This window comes from Salvelinus sp. IW2-2015, linkage group LG18, assembly GCF_002910315.2.
Source record: "Salvelinus sp. IW2-2015 linkage group LG18, ASM291031v2, whole genome shotgun sequence".
In the NCBI taxonomy this organism is placed as follows: Eukaryota; Metazoa; Chordata; class Actinopteri; order Salmoniformes; family Salmonidae; genus Salvelinus; species Salvelinus sp. IW2-2015.
Genome location: NC_036858.1, coordinates 29,782,876 through 29,797,048, shown reverse-complemented (window position 1 = coordinate 29,797,048; position 14,173 = coordinate 29,782,876). Strand labels below are relative to the sequence as shown.

At 43.4% G+C, this 14,173-nt stretch overlaps 1 long non-coding RNA gene across 4 annotated transcripts; it reads left to right on the top strand.

Annotated features, from left to right (window-relative positions):
- Positions 1 to 4,861: 4,861 nt before the first annotated feature.
- Positions 4,862 to 11,275, top strand: LOC111977587 (uncharacterized). 4 transcript variants are annotated; one of them, XR_002879061.2, is made up of 8 exons: positions 4,862 to 5,100; positions 6,489 to 6,606; positions 7,367 to 8,095; positions 8,702 to 8,807; positions 9,059 to 9,209; positions 10,129 to 10,216; positions 10,699 to 10,814; positions 10,999 to 11,275. It is a non-coding gene; the product is annotated as an uncharacterized lncRNA (long non-coding RNA). The 4 variants fall into 4 exon arrangements; XR_011481432.1 differs by having other exon boundaries at positions 6,489 to 7,582; positions 7,986 to 8,095; XR_011481431.1 differs by having other exon boundaries at positions 6,489 to 8,095.
- Positions 11,276 to 14,173: the final 2,898 nt, after the last annotated feature.

Genomic DNA, 14,173 nt, shown 5'->3' with positions numbered 1-14,173 from the left:
AGGTTGAGACGAGTCTGCGTCTCTCACATGGGTAGGCAGACTGTTCCATAAAAATGGAGATCTATAGGAGAAGCCCTGCCTCCCGCTGTTTGCTTAGAAATTCTAGGGACAATTAGGAGGCCTGCGTCTTGTGACCGTAGCGTACGTTTGGTATGTACGGCAGGACCAACTCGGAAAGATAGGTAGGAGCAAGCCCATGTAACGCTTTATGGTTCCAGTAAACCTTGAAATCAGCCCTTGCCTTAACAGGAAGCCAGTGTAGGGAAGCTAGCACTGGAGTAATATGATCAAATTTCTTGTTCTAGTCAGGATTCTAGCAGCCGTATTTAGCACTAACTGAAGTTTATTTAGTGCTTTATCCGGGTAGCCGGAAAGTAGAGCATTGCAGTAGTCTAACCTAGAAGTAACAAATGCATGGATCATCATTTTTTGGACAGAAAATTTCTGATTTTTGCAATGTTACGTAGATGGAAAAAAGCTGTCCTTGAAACAGTCTTGATATGTTCGTCAAAAGAGAGATCAGGGTCAAGAGTAACGCCGAGGTCCTTCACAGTTTTATTTGAGACGACTTTACAACCATCAAGATGAATTGTCAGATTTAACAGAAGATCTCTTTGTTTCTTGGGACCTAGAACAAGCATCTCTGTTTTGTCCGAGTTTAAAAGTAGAAAGTTTTCAGCAATCCATCTTCCTTATGTCTGAAACACAGGCTTCTAGCGAGGGCAATTTTGGGGCTTCACCATGTTTCATTGAAATGTACAGCTGTGTGTCATCCGCATAGCAGTGAAAGTTAACATTATGTTTTCGAATAACATCCCCAAGAGGTAAAATATATAGTGAAAACAATAGTGGTCCTAAAACGGAACCTTGAGGAACACCGAAATGTACAGTTGATTTGTCAGAGGACAGACCATTCACAGAGACAAACTGATATCTTTCCGACAGGTAAGATCTAAACCAGGCCAGAACTTGTCCGTGTAGACCAATTTGGGTTTCCAGTCTCTCCAAAAGAATGTGGTGATCGATGGTGTCAAATGCACGCCACATGCCCTCTACCATCTAGAAAATAGGAATACGTATGTGAGGAAGCTGTTTATTGACTACAGCTCAGTGTTAAACACAATAGTGCTCTCCAAGATCATCACCAAGCTCGGGAACCTAGGACTGAGCCCCTCCCTCTGCAACTGGTTCCTGGACTTCCTGATAGGTCAACCCCAGGTGGTAAGAGTAGGCAACAACACATCTGCCATGCTTACCCTCAACACGGAGGCCCCCCAGGGAGATATGCTTAGCCCCGTCCTGTATTCTCTGTTCACCCATGACTGTGTGGCCACGCACGACTCCAACTCTATCATTAAGTTTGTTGACGACACGATGGTAGTAGGCCTAATCAGCCTACAGGGAGGAGGTCAGAGACCTGGCAGTGTGGTGCCAGGACAACAACCTCTCCCTCAACGACAGCAAAACCAAGGAGCTGATCGTGGACTAGTTTCAAAGTTTAATTGCCACGTGCACAGGATACAACAAGAGCAAAACTGTATAGTGGAATTCTTACCGAGCTGTTTGCCAACAATGCAGTGAAAATAATAATATAGAGTTCAAGTCGGAGGTTTACATACACCTTAGCCAAATACATTTAAACTCAGTTTTTCAAAATTCCTGACATTTAATCCCAGTAAAAATTCCCTTATTTTAGGTCAGTTAGGATCACCACTTTATTTAAAAAATGTGAAATGTCAGAATAATAGTAGAGAATGATTTATTTAAGCTTTTATTTCTTTCATCACATTCCCAGTGGGTCAGAAGTTCACATACACTCCATTAGTATTTGGTAGCATTGCCTTTAAATTGTTTAACTTGGGTCAAACGTTTCGGGTATCCTTCCACAAGCTTCCCACAATAAGTTGGGTGAATTTTGGCCCATTCCTCCTGACAGAGCTGGTGTAACTGATTCAGGTTTGTAGGCCTCCTTGCTCACACACGCTTTTTCAGTTCTGCCCACAAATTATCTATAGGATTGAGGTCAGGGCTTTGTGACGGCCACTCCAATACCTTGACTTTGTTGTCCTTAGGCCATTTTTCCACAACTTTGGAAGTAGGCTTGGGGTCATTGTCCATTTGGGGTCATTGTCCATATATCCACATAATTTTACAACCTCATGATGCCATCTATTTTGTGTCCCCGTGCTTCACGGTTGGGATGGTGTTCTTCGGCTTGCGAGTTTGAAGGTAGGCCTAGAAATACATCCACAGATACACCTCCAATTGACTCAAATTATGACAATTAGCCTATCAGAAGCTTCTAAAGCCATGACATAATTTTCTGGAATTTTCCAAGCTGTTTAAAGGCACAGTCAACTTAGTGTCTGTAAACTTCTGACCCACTTGAATTTTGATACAGTGAATTATAAGTGAAATCTGTCTGTAAACAAATGTTGGGGAAAAAAGTAGATGTCACAAAGTAGATGTCCTAACCGAGTTGCCAAAACTATAGTTTGTTAACAAGAAATGTGTGGAGTGGTTGAAAAACAATTTTTAATGACTCCAACCTAAGTGTATGTAAACTTCCGACTTCAACTGTAGATAATAATAGAAAATAGAATTTTAAAAAGTCATTTTTATGAAACCTACAGGAGTCTACAGGAAACTGGGGCAGGTGCACATTCACATCAAGATACTTTGTGTCCATATCACTGAGGACTTAACATGGTCCTCTCACACCAGCGCAGTTGTGAAGAAGGTATGGCAGAGCATCTTCTCCCTCAGGAGGCTGAAACGATTTGGCATGGCCCCTCAGATCCTTAGGACATTTTACAGCTGTACCATCGAGAGTATCCTGACTGGTTGTATCACCGTCTGGTATGGAAACTACAGTGCACTCGACCGGAAGGCCCTACAGAGGGTGGTGCGGACGGCCCAGCACATCACTGGGGGTGAGCTCCCAGCCATCCAGGACATAGATGCCAGGCGGTGTCTGAGAAAGGTCATTAAAAATTGCCAAAAACTCCAGCCACCTGAGACATGGACTGTTCTCCATGCTCCCGTTCGGCAGACAGTACCGGTGCATCAATGCTCAGACTATCAGACTTCTAAACACCTTCTATCCCCTGGCCATAAGACAGTTAAATGGTTAACAACTACTGCTCCCCCTCACACCTACCCTGCTGCTAAAATGATTATTGATTACATGCATTACTACCACTCCGCTGCTGTTCATTGATTATTGATTGCCATTACCATTAGTGTCTATCTATTTATCCTGCTACTGGTCACTACCCACTGGGCACACACTGGTTGAATCAATATTGTTTCCACATCATTTCAATTAAATTTTGTTGATCCACTGTGGAATAGATATTGAATTGATGTCTGTACTTAGTGGGTATTACCAAAGATTTTCTAAACCCAGAGCCGCAACATTTCGAGACTTCCAGGAATGCTTGCTAAGCAGACCAGGCTGGAGATCACAGATATAATAATGAGACAGATATTCAGGATGTATAAATGTGAAGCATCCGCCTGGCGTTTCCACAAGCCCAGTGGCCTGCAGTGGGAGAAGATGGAACAAGATGGATTTTGGCCGACATTCTGCTAATTTTCTCATCAATGATACATTTGATCTCAATATAGTTTTCTGTTCCCAAAACTAGAATTACATTTTTTTATTTTACCTTTATTTAACTAGGCAAGTCAGATAAGAACAAATTATTATTTACAATGACGGCCTACTCCGGCAAAACCCAGACAACGCTGGGCCAATTGTGCACTGCCCTATGGGACTCCCAATCACGGMTTGGCTTGTTCTGCCCTCTATGACTAAATTGTTCCCATTTTTWAAAATAAAATAATACAATTATTTGTTCCCATTTGAAACTCCTGTGGTCTATCTTGGTTTAGTTATAAAGGTCTTTGCTGGGGTTTGGGGTTAGAGAAGTCAATGAGAGAAGTGAAACATTCTTCCGTAGTTGTTCATTTTCTCAAAATCTGAAGGCACAACCTAGACTCGAGACAATGTCTTAAGTAGTTGAACATGTTACTCTAACCTCGTGAAAGTGACAAACTGACTTGTTTTAATTTTCGTCAAAAACAACTTTATATTGAGGGCGTAACTTTGATTTGACGGCCTGCACATGCGCATAACGGTCCRAGACGACCGTTAGACCCGATGACGCGTTTCTGCGCATGMGCTTAGCCAGCCAACATCGCCAAGACATCGCTTACAAGCGTGATCTGGGATTTCTATTGGAGAAGCAGTTTCTGCCTACTTTCGTAGTGTACTGTCTTTGGTAATACCMAAGATTTTTTTTATAACTAACAAGATAGAAGAGAGCCTGTCGTTTCCAATGGGGCAAATTAATCATAGTGGGCAGAACAAGCAATGAGGTTGGCAGAGCCAATCACGAGATAGCGAGATCCTATTGGCATCTTTTAGCAAATATTTTCATATATCCGTTAGGGAACACCTTCTCTGTGAATTGCGCGTGTGCAATAACTTGCACTTATTTTAAATAGCGCAATTTGTTTTAAACTCTGGCAAAGGGTAACGTCTACGAAACTTAGTCCACTCAGTTAGAAGCGTATTTTGTTATTGGAAACTGAAAACGGTATTGAGATCAAATGTTTAATCGATGAGAAAATTAGCAGAATGTCGGCCAAAATCCATCTTCTTCCACTGCCTGCCACTGTGCTTCCTTTCATCACCATATTTGGTAGTGAGTGGAAACGCCAACCGGATGCTTCACATTTATACAGATGGTGAAATATCTGTGGTATTACTCCTCTTTACATGTATATATTACCATAAGTATTTATATGTTCCTGCTACCAGTCACTTTTCAGCCCTGTTTAAATATATATCCGCCTATCACGCCTACACTGACACACACTTTGTTTTTCGTTTCTTTCCTTATTTAAAAAAAAGTGTTTGTTTTTACTTCTGGTTTGTCTGTCAACCTTAAAGTCAACCAAAACGATAATGATTCTGAGGAGAATTTTGGCAAATTGTAGGCACTATTTGATTATTGATATGCCCCGTAGTTGCTAACGGTTGCCATGGCAACAGCTAATCATACAACTGGACGGCTAACTACTACTAGCTAGGTAAATAAACTAGCTTGCCTCTACAAAAGTTAAATTAACTTAATTGAGCTTGTTGATCATCCTGTAATGCATGCATTCTTATACATTTCAGTGATTGCTTGGTTTAGTATGATGAATGATGCGTTGTACAATATATTCACCAAATATTTTGGCTTGCATATTAGCTAGCTAACTTTAGCGAGCTGATGTTCTATTACATAAATTAGCTAGCTAACTAGCCGACAGAAATGTTACATGTAGTCAAACTAGCTAGCTATAACAGTTATTCACATATGCATCCAATGAGTGTCTTAGGAATGTGATTAGCCCAAAGGCCGGCAGCAGGCGATATTGAGAAAGATGATTACATCAATGTCTGGTCGATAGTTTTTACACATGGTTAGTGAATTAATTGGACCGTCATTGTATTTTACTGGAAGATTAGTTCATGACTCACATATTCTCTATTGTTTCTCCCTCTAGCCAGCATTGACAATCTGATTGCAAGATTACACTTTAATAATGGGCTGAAGGTTTACTAACCAACCAAAGGAGATAACAGCACATGTGTCTTCCTTAGAACCGGAAATTACTAACCTTAATTTAAGCCTAGATTGTGGTGATACTACTGTTAAAACAGAGACGCCGCACATTCTCTCCGAGTGTGTTGGACCTATGCACGTCACTGAATATGTCACATCTGACACCCTATATTTAAACATAAGAAACTGAAAATATGTTGTGGATTGCATTTTGAAGAATACTAAGTTAAAAGTAGGTCAAGCAGATTAATCTGATCCTCTCGTTTTCAAGAATAGTCTTTGTTATTCGGAGCTGACTATCCGCTAACTGTATCTTCCTGTTGTCTTTAAGAATTTGTATCTTGAAGGTAATGAAATATCCAGTCTTCCGGATACGCTGTTCACCAGTTTGTCAAACTCGGTGTGGTTAGATCTCTGAAATAATCAAATCACATCCTTTCCTGTGGAAATGATTCTGCACAGGTATTACAGGCTAGTTTGTATTGGCTTATCAGTCAAAATATTTGTCTGTAGATTGTGGATGTGCTGTGGATTCGAATGGATTCATTTATTAATTGGTTGATGCAAATGTCTGAAAATGTTAGAAAGGAATCCTATCACAGAGCATCCACTGAAATTGGGTTAGTTGAACTTTGTCACCTTTGTCAGTTTTTTCCCGTTGTCCTTTAAACAAGAACATCACTTCATTGCATCAACAGTCTTCACTGACTGTGACAGTATTTTGGGATATGTCCCTCTCAGGATGCTTGGACTTAATTTCCTTTACTTGAAGAGTGGGTTGTGAGTGTGACATGATGTTTTTCCCCCAGGTAATTCTTCAGTAACCCATCTTCAGGTATTTCTGACATATGTGTTTGTATTTCTCAGGTAACGTGTTTACTCTCAAGGCACAGWGTCTGAGGCATTGCCCCGTCACATTTCCGCCTCAAGAGGTTGTGCAGCAGGGCCTCCACTGCATCGGTTAGCGTGCAGAACTCTCTTCCAGGTGAATGATAACGATAACTGCAGTGTCACCTGATGAAGTTGGACAATGCGACGGCAAGGGGTTTGTGTGGTCTGCACCCTTCTGAACACGTCCACCGCCGTCAGTTATTATGCATAAGAAAAGAAGGCTGGCCACCAAAATAGCTCCTTGCCCTGGTTCCACTTCAGCGGTGTGACTCTGTTTTCCTTTTTAGACGGCGCGTGCAGCAGGCAGACTTTTTGTGCAGCTCTACACATTCATATTATCGATAACTCATGTGCTTCTAACAGAGGCACTTTGTCATCAACCACTGGCTAGTAGTGCCTATGGCTAATCAGCATGACTAGCCAAGTCACCCCACAGCAGAAAGCCTACACCTAGAACAAAGGTGCCCTGTTGTATCTTTATATATTTATGTTATTAAAAAAGAGGTTCAAGGCTCACCGTCTCTGGAAAAGTCATTTCATCTTGATGGATATTATTTTGTCACTAGCAGGGCAATATGCTGGCATTCAGATCATGTCATACCAGATTTCATCATGTTATTTCATGGATGAGAGGACATGCTTACTATAGGCTCATTACAGTTTTGTCTTTTCATCGGGCATTCACATCAACCATTTTACACTGTGAAACGTTTATTTCAGCATTGATGCAAAGGATCCACCTTGGTCAAGAGTCAAAATGAAAAGAGGACAATTGTTGCATAGGAAGTGACTGAAATGTATTATTTTGCTGCCATAATAGTTTTCATGGAAAGTTTTTAATGTTTTGGTTGCAGACATGCCCCCRGTGGAGAAGCTACAGTTGACAGAGGTTGTGAAGTCCAGTTTGGACCTCTGTGAAGCGGTGGTGTATGAAGACGAGCAGCAGAGGTTCAGAGAACCGAGGCAGGAGACGATCCAAATGGACAGAGCTGAGTTTGGCTATGGTCTCCCTCTTTCACGCCTCCCTAGAGCAGCAGAGGGCTGACACACCCCCTGCCCGTCATTAAAAGGTCATGTCAAAAAGGTTAATCGTCTCTTATGGGAGAAATGACAGGCGTCTGGTAACTGCAGATCTAGGGGGTAGTTTAGTGTCCTCTCCTGAACTGGTTAACCAGATTGACCACTATGTTCAGTGCAGTGGTCAGTATGGGTTATGAGGAAAGCAATGATAGGTGAAAGCAATATGTTGGATGCCTTCTCTGGGGAATGCAGTGAAGGAAAGGAGACAAGGAGAGGGAGCCATTCTAGACTAATAGGCTATAGAGATGGAAAATACAGCATGGACAGTGTAAGTATTTTTTTGAGTCTTTGAGGAGAAGGCCTAGCGATAAATTTGCCCAGGCTCTGCAGGGACACGGTCCTTCTGAGAGCAATAAAAATAAAACATTTTCTTTCGATTCATTTATTTGTCAGAAAGAAAGAGATTACCAGTGGAAATATATTTCCAGAGCTCCCTCCGTTGGACATGCAGTACTGGAAGAGGTCAGAGGAGAGAAGACTGGCTGCAATGAACAAAGTAGGAAGTAAGTTATTACTGTTTGATTTTACAGATCCCAAGCAGAAGTATCTCACATCAGTATACCTCCTTTGACTCCCTACTGCTTTTGTGTCCTTTCAAATCATGTGAATTACATACAGCAGTTGAGGCTGGTGAAAGGAGGTATAGGAGGATGGGCTCATTGTAATGGCTGGAACGGTGTAAATGGAACAGAGTCAAACAAGTGGTTTCCATGTGTTTGATACCATTCCATTTATTCCATTCCAGTCATTACAATGAGCCCGTCCTCCAGTTCTTCCCACCAGCCTACACTGACATACAGTATATAGTTGCCTGCCAACTATGTAATACCACGGGTGCGAGAACTTTCACTCTCCTTGCAGTTTCAGAAAGCAGGGGTGTATTGTGTCAAATTGGTGTTCGATGAAATCCCAGAAAGGGAGGGATCAATATTATGTGCCGCAAAAAGCCAATGCCAATAAGGGGTAGGTAAAGAAATGCAGCAAGATCTAAGAGCAGCTTATCCCCAATCATAACCTAAACAAGATTCAACTGACCTTAGATAAGTGTTTATAGGGTACTTGAATCCTCACTGTGCTTTGTATGGCCCCTGTCTTTCTTTGTCCCTTAGAGACCAAGAGCTCCTCAAGAAATGACGTACTCATGCTAGGACCATGCAGGAGAGGAACATCTTAGAGCACAAGCAAGAAAGGTGTGAGAGACATATGAGAGGGGAGGTATGCCTGTTCTGTATGTCTGCTTTCACTACATTCTAATTTTGTAATCCACTATTTTTTTCACATACCTGAAGTGCACTTCTCAACCAGAAGAGGGCAACATAACACCAGCCTGAGGAAAGGGTTTCACAGTCATTGGAAAGAGAATTAGAATTAGAAGAATGCTTTCAGTTCTGTTCTAAGGAAACTGTCTGAGAGAAGTGGACAGAAAGAGACTGACTTGAGTCCTTGTTTCCATTCTGGGTGAGCAGACGTTGGAAAAGATGGCTGTGCAGACACTAAGCTGAAGCTGTCCAGGTTGGAGATAGCGACAGGCCTAGCTAGTGATGGAGCACTGTGCCTCCAGTATGCAGTCAGTCATCCTGCAGTCAGATGTCGCCAGGGAGGCCCCTCCCACAGCAGGTAAACACACCATTGCACAAAACGCTAGCACACACACAGTCAGAAACATACAAACACAGCAGCAGACTAGTACATTAGCAAGTGTAACATCATGATGAACATTAGGTTCCACTCCCCCCACTTCAGTACGAATCACAACGTACCAGAACCAGGGTATAGTGATGCCCTGTCACTCAACAGAACCAGGGTATAGTGATGCCCTGTCACTCAACAGAACCAGGGTATAGTGATGCCCTGTCACTCAAAGCAACCCATTGCTGTATATACATATTTTTATACTTAGAATTTTATTATTTTTCAAGCATAGGTTTAAAGCACAGCAATTCATTATAGAGGTATTGGAAACAGCAATTAAATACATTGTTTACAAAGTCCAAAACATAATTCCAGAGTGTTATTATTCTAGTACAAGACCAAAAAATATGTAGGTAGTTTGCGAACAATTCCCCACATTTTCTCCAGCATTCACTGGTTGTTTCTGGTCTTATGTTTACCATTTTGTCTGGAGTTAGAAAGTACCTACTAATAATTGTCCATAGATATTCTCTCCATATGGTTGAGTGTGTAATGGTATGATCATTCCTACAGACTGCCTCCCAAGTTTCATTTTCAATGTTCTCCCCAAGTTCAGATTCCCACTTGCACCTAGTTTGCAGAGTATTGTTCTGTGTCATGACAGCAATAGATTGGAATAGATTTCTTATTTGTTTTACTATTAGTTGCACTGTTGAGTATTGAGTTTCTATGGGAGAGGGCTCACTCTTCATGTGCCAGGATAGTAGTAGTCCATCTGTGTCACTGCATGTCCTGTCATCTGACATATCTAACTTACTATAAGCTCACAGTTTCGGTTACATATTGAAAATACCAGCTTTCTATAGAAATTAATGTACTTTCATGTACCGATGTCTCTATGTAGTGTTGCCGAAAGTGGTGGGGTCAAAACCCTCAACCCCCTACCAGAGATAGAGATTGTTCCTGTACCAGAAACAACACGTGGAAGCCTGGTATGTTGTAGCTAACAGGTCTACTCAATGTCTATCGATAGTTACACTGTTGCAATAACCCACTGGGCACACTGGTTGATTCAACATTGTTTCCACAGCGTTTCAACAAAATTACGTTGAAGCAACGTGGAATAGACATTCCATTGACTTCTGTGCCCAGTGGGCAGCTACTAACAGTAGCCACCAACAGAACCAATGGCAGATAATTCAAAGATGTTCAGAGACATCTAGTGGAGAGAGGGTGCTTGTACAGCCATCTCTTTTGTTCATAGCATATATTTTGTCCCCTCTGTGAAATACTTTTGTTCAGCTGATTGTTTTAATAATGTATTTTACACCCCAGTATTTTACATGCTAAGAGTACACCCCAGTATTTTACATGCTAAGACGATAATGATAACCACATATAGTGGTACATAACTAAGGTCATCTTTAGTTTGTGGATTGGTAGTTCATTTGACCCTTGACCATTGTGATCTTAGGGTGGCCAGAGACAGGGAGTTGGAGCAGTGTATCAGGAGCCATGTTCAGATGATGAAAGAGGCCCAGGGGCACTGGCCAAGAGGAGATTGAAGCTGCAAGACAAGATATGGAGGAAGTATGTTACTCTTCTACTGTAGGTCACACTTTATTTGGATAGTCCGGGTTTTCCATCTGTAGATTAAGCAACAAGTCAATCATTTTCAGTGCTCAATGACAAAGAAGCCCCAGGAATTGAATGAATGTGGGTTTTTCCTTTCATTGTGTTTTTATTTAAATAACCTCCTGGCCTTCCGTTTCAGGCCAAGAGGTTGCAGTCAGAACTCGCTGAGAGAGATCGAGTATCGATTCATCGTGTTTACTGGGGAGAACTCTGCTATGACAAGTGAAAGTATTTTTGAGTGTGTAGCCCTACTGCCATTTTGAATTGTTGCAAAATTAAATTAACTTACATTGCATATAAAAATAGAAGTACAGGAGAGGGTAGTATGGAATTATAGCACTCTACAAACACAGTTTCCTCATTCACAATGGTATCCAATACCCATTCATCAATAAACATTTCATATTCTTACTTGACCACCATGAAGTGTTCTTAATTTACACACAGTATGGTGCTATACCCTGCTCCTCTATGTCTCTCATACACACACACACACACACACACACACACACACACACACACACACACACACACACACACACACACACACACACACGTGGGCCCCTGCAGCTCACTAGGACTGTATGCTCCTGATCTCCGTGGCCGACGTAAGACATTCAAGCGTGTTAACCTTCTCAAGGCTGCCGGCCCAGACGGCATCCCAAGCCGCATCTTCAGAGCATTTGCAGACCAGCTGGCTGGAGTGTTTACGGACATATTCAATCTCTCCATATCACAGTCTTTTGTCCCCACTTACTTCAAGATGTCCACCATTGTTCCTGTACCGAAGAAAGTGAAGGTAACTGAAGTAAATGACTATCGCCCCTTATCACTCACTTCTGTCATCATGAAATGCTTTGGGAGGCTAGTTAAGAACCATATCATCTCAGGTAGGCAACAACGCCTCCGCCCCGCTGATCCTCAAAGTGGGGGCCCCACAGGGGTGTATGCTCAGCCTCCTCCTGTACTCACTATTCACCCATGACTGCGTGGCTGCGCACGTCTCCAACTCAATCATCAAGTTTGCTGACGACACAACAGTGGTAGGCCTGATTACCAACAACAATGAGACAGCCAACAGGGAGTAGGTGAGAGCCCTGGTGTAGTGGTGCTAGGAAAATAACCTTTCCTTCAAAGTCAACAAAACTAAGGAACTGATTGTGGACAACAGGAGACAGCAGAGAGAGCACGCCCCGATCCACATCGACGGGGCCGTGTAGAGGGTCAAAAGCTTCAACTTCCTCGGCGTGCACATCACTGAGGACCTGAAATGGACCCTCGACACTGACACAGTTGTGAAGAAGGCGCAACAGCGCCCTTTTAACCTCTGGAGGCTGAAGAAATTTGGCTTGGCCCCTAAGACCCTCAAAAACCATCGAGAGCATTCTGTCGCGCTGTATCATCACCTGGTATGGCAACTGCACCGCCCACAACCTCAAGGCTCTCCACAGGGTGGTGCGGTTAGCCCAACGCATCGCCAACGCATCACCGGGTGCACACTGCCTGCCCTCGGAGTCACAGGAATGCCAAGAAGATCATCAAGGACCTCAGCCAACCGAGCCACGGCCTGTTCAACCTGCTACCATTTAGCACAGTGTTTTCCAACTCCAGTCTTCGAGTAAAAACATTGTTCCCTTTCAGTCAGTCAACTTCAGTACAACATACTATGGGGAGTCGCACTCTTGCAACTTCGGTTGAAGGATCTACAATCACGCCTGACGAGAAATCCGTGTGCAGCCATGGTCCTCCACTTCCACAGGTGATAAGTGTGAGGCTTGTATTCATTCCTTAAATTATTCCTCTGTTCACTTCAGTGTGAACGATTCAAACTATTAAAACAAGCAATTTGAAAACGAGACTGGCTTACATTGTGCCAACTAAACTGTCCCATAGTGGTAGAGCATGCTCACCCCTGGACGTTGCATGCTCACCCCCTGGACGTTGCACACTCAACCCCTAAAGTTTGAACTTGTTTCTAATCACAAACAATTTGTTATTCTTCAATTTGCTGGTGCAATGAGTAAGATGGCTAAACTGGGTTCGGGGTCGAGATCATGCCCCCAGTCATGCGGTTTCTCTGTAAGATATGATCTATGTGTAGTTTGTCTCGTGTAGTTTGTCTGGCTTGGAGCACACTCAGGCGGCCCTCGCTCGAACCAGTCAGTGTGCGCATTGCCACGTACTGCGTACAAACTCCCTGGAAAGATTGGAATTACCGATGGCGACTTTCCTTTCCCGGATGCCGGTACCTTGGCTGGGACCGAGGTGCAGGAAGCGGAGATGGATTGGGTGGTCAGAGCAAATGTCTTGTCTGCCTGGGCGTGGGGTATGCGGTAGCTGCCTGCGCCCAACTCAGCTCCTGTGCACTCTGTCGCTGGTTACGGAAGGCTACTCAAATAGAGTGGAAGGCCAGGTTTGGTGGGTACCCCCCGCCGCTTCGGTCAAACATCTCTTGCCTATCTTCCCAGACTTGATGAAGGATCTGGTCCCACCTTGGTGATCCGTTTCTACATGATCTTTCAAGACCAGGCTAGCTAAATGAGCGCTGCATAGTATGCTAGTGTAACCGATGTGAAATGGCTTGCTAGTTCGCAGTGGTGCGCGCTAATAGCTTTTCAATCGGTGACATCACTCGCTCTGAGACCTTGAAGTAGTTGTTTCCCTTGCTCTGCAAGGGCCGCGGCTTTTGTGGCGCGATGGGTAACGATGCTTCGTGGGTGTCAGTTGTTGATGTGTGCAGAGAGTCCCTGGTTTAAGCCCAGGTAGGGGCGAGGAGAGGGACGAAAGCTATACTGTTACACTAGCCAAGTTGGCTAACTCGCAGAGGTGAGCTAACTATTCCTGCCTCCCCAAGGTGGAGTTGCTGGGGTCTCTTGTTTAGTATACGTAGCATTAAGTAGCTTGGTTATTCTAAACGGGCCATGCTGCGGTCCAAGAGGCTAGCTTATGCTAAAAAGCTAGTGAAAATTCCAGTGAGTGAAACGTACTAGCTTTCCCCCGGTGCTTTGGCAACCTCATTCCTATTTTCAGTTTCTGGAGTTGGAGGGAGTGAAGGAAACAGGGTTTGTATGCATCTCTGAAGAAGAAGCAGTCCCCCAAGCACTTGGCTTAGTGTAACCCCCTGAGCGAGGGGCCTTGGCACGGGTCTGAGTGACCAGTACGCCCCTACCCAAAAACATTACTGTGACAACAGTGCCCCTACGTTTGGCAAACAGGGTATTATGTCACCCATTGCCAGAGCCCCCTGTGCCGGTTAAGGGGCCAGGCTTCATGCTGGCTATACAATCTCACGGAAGCACAACTTACAGTACCAG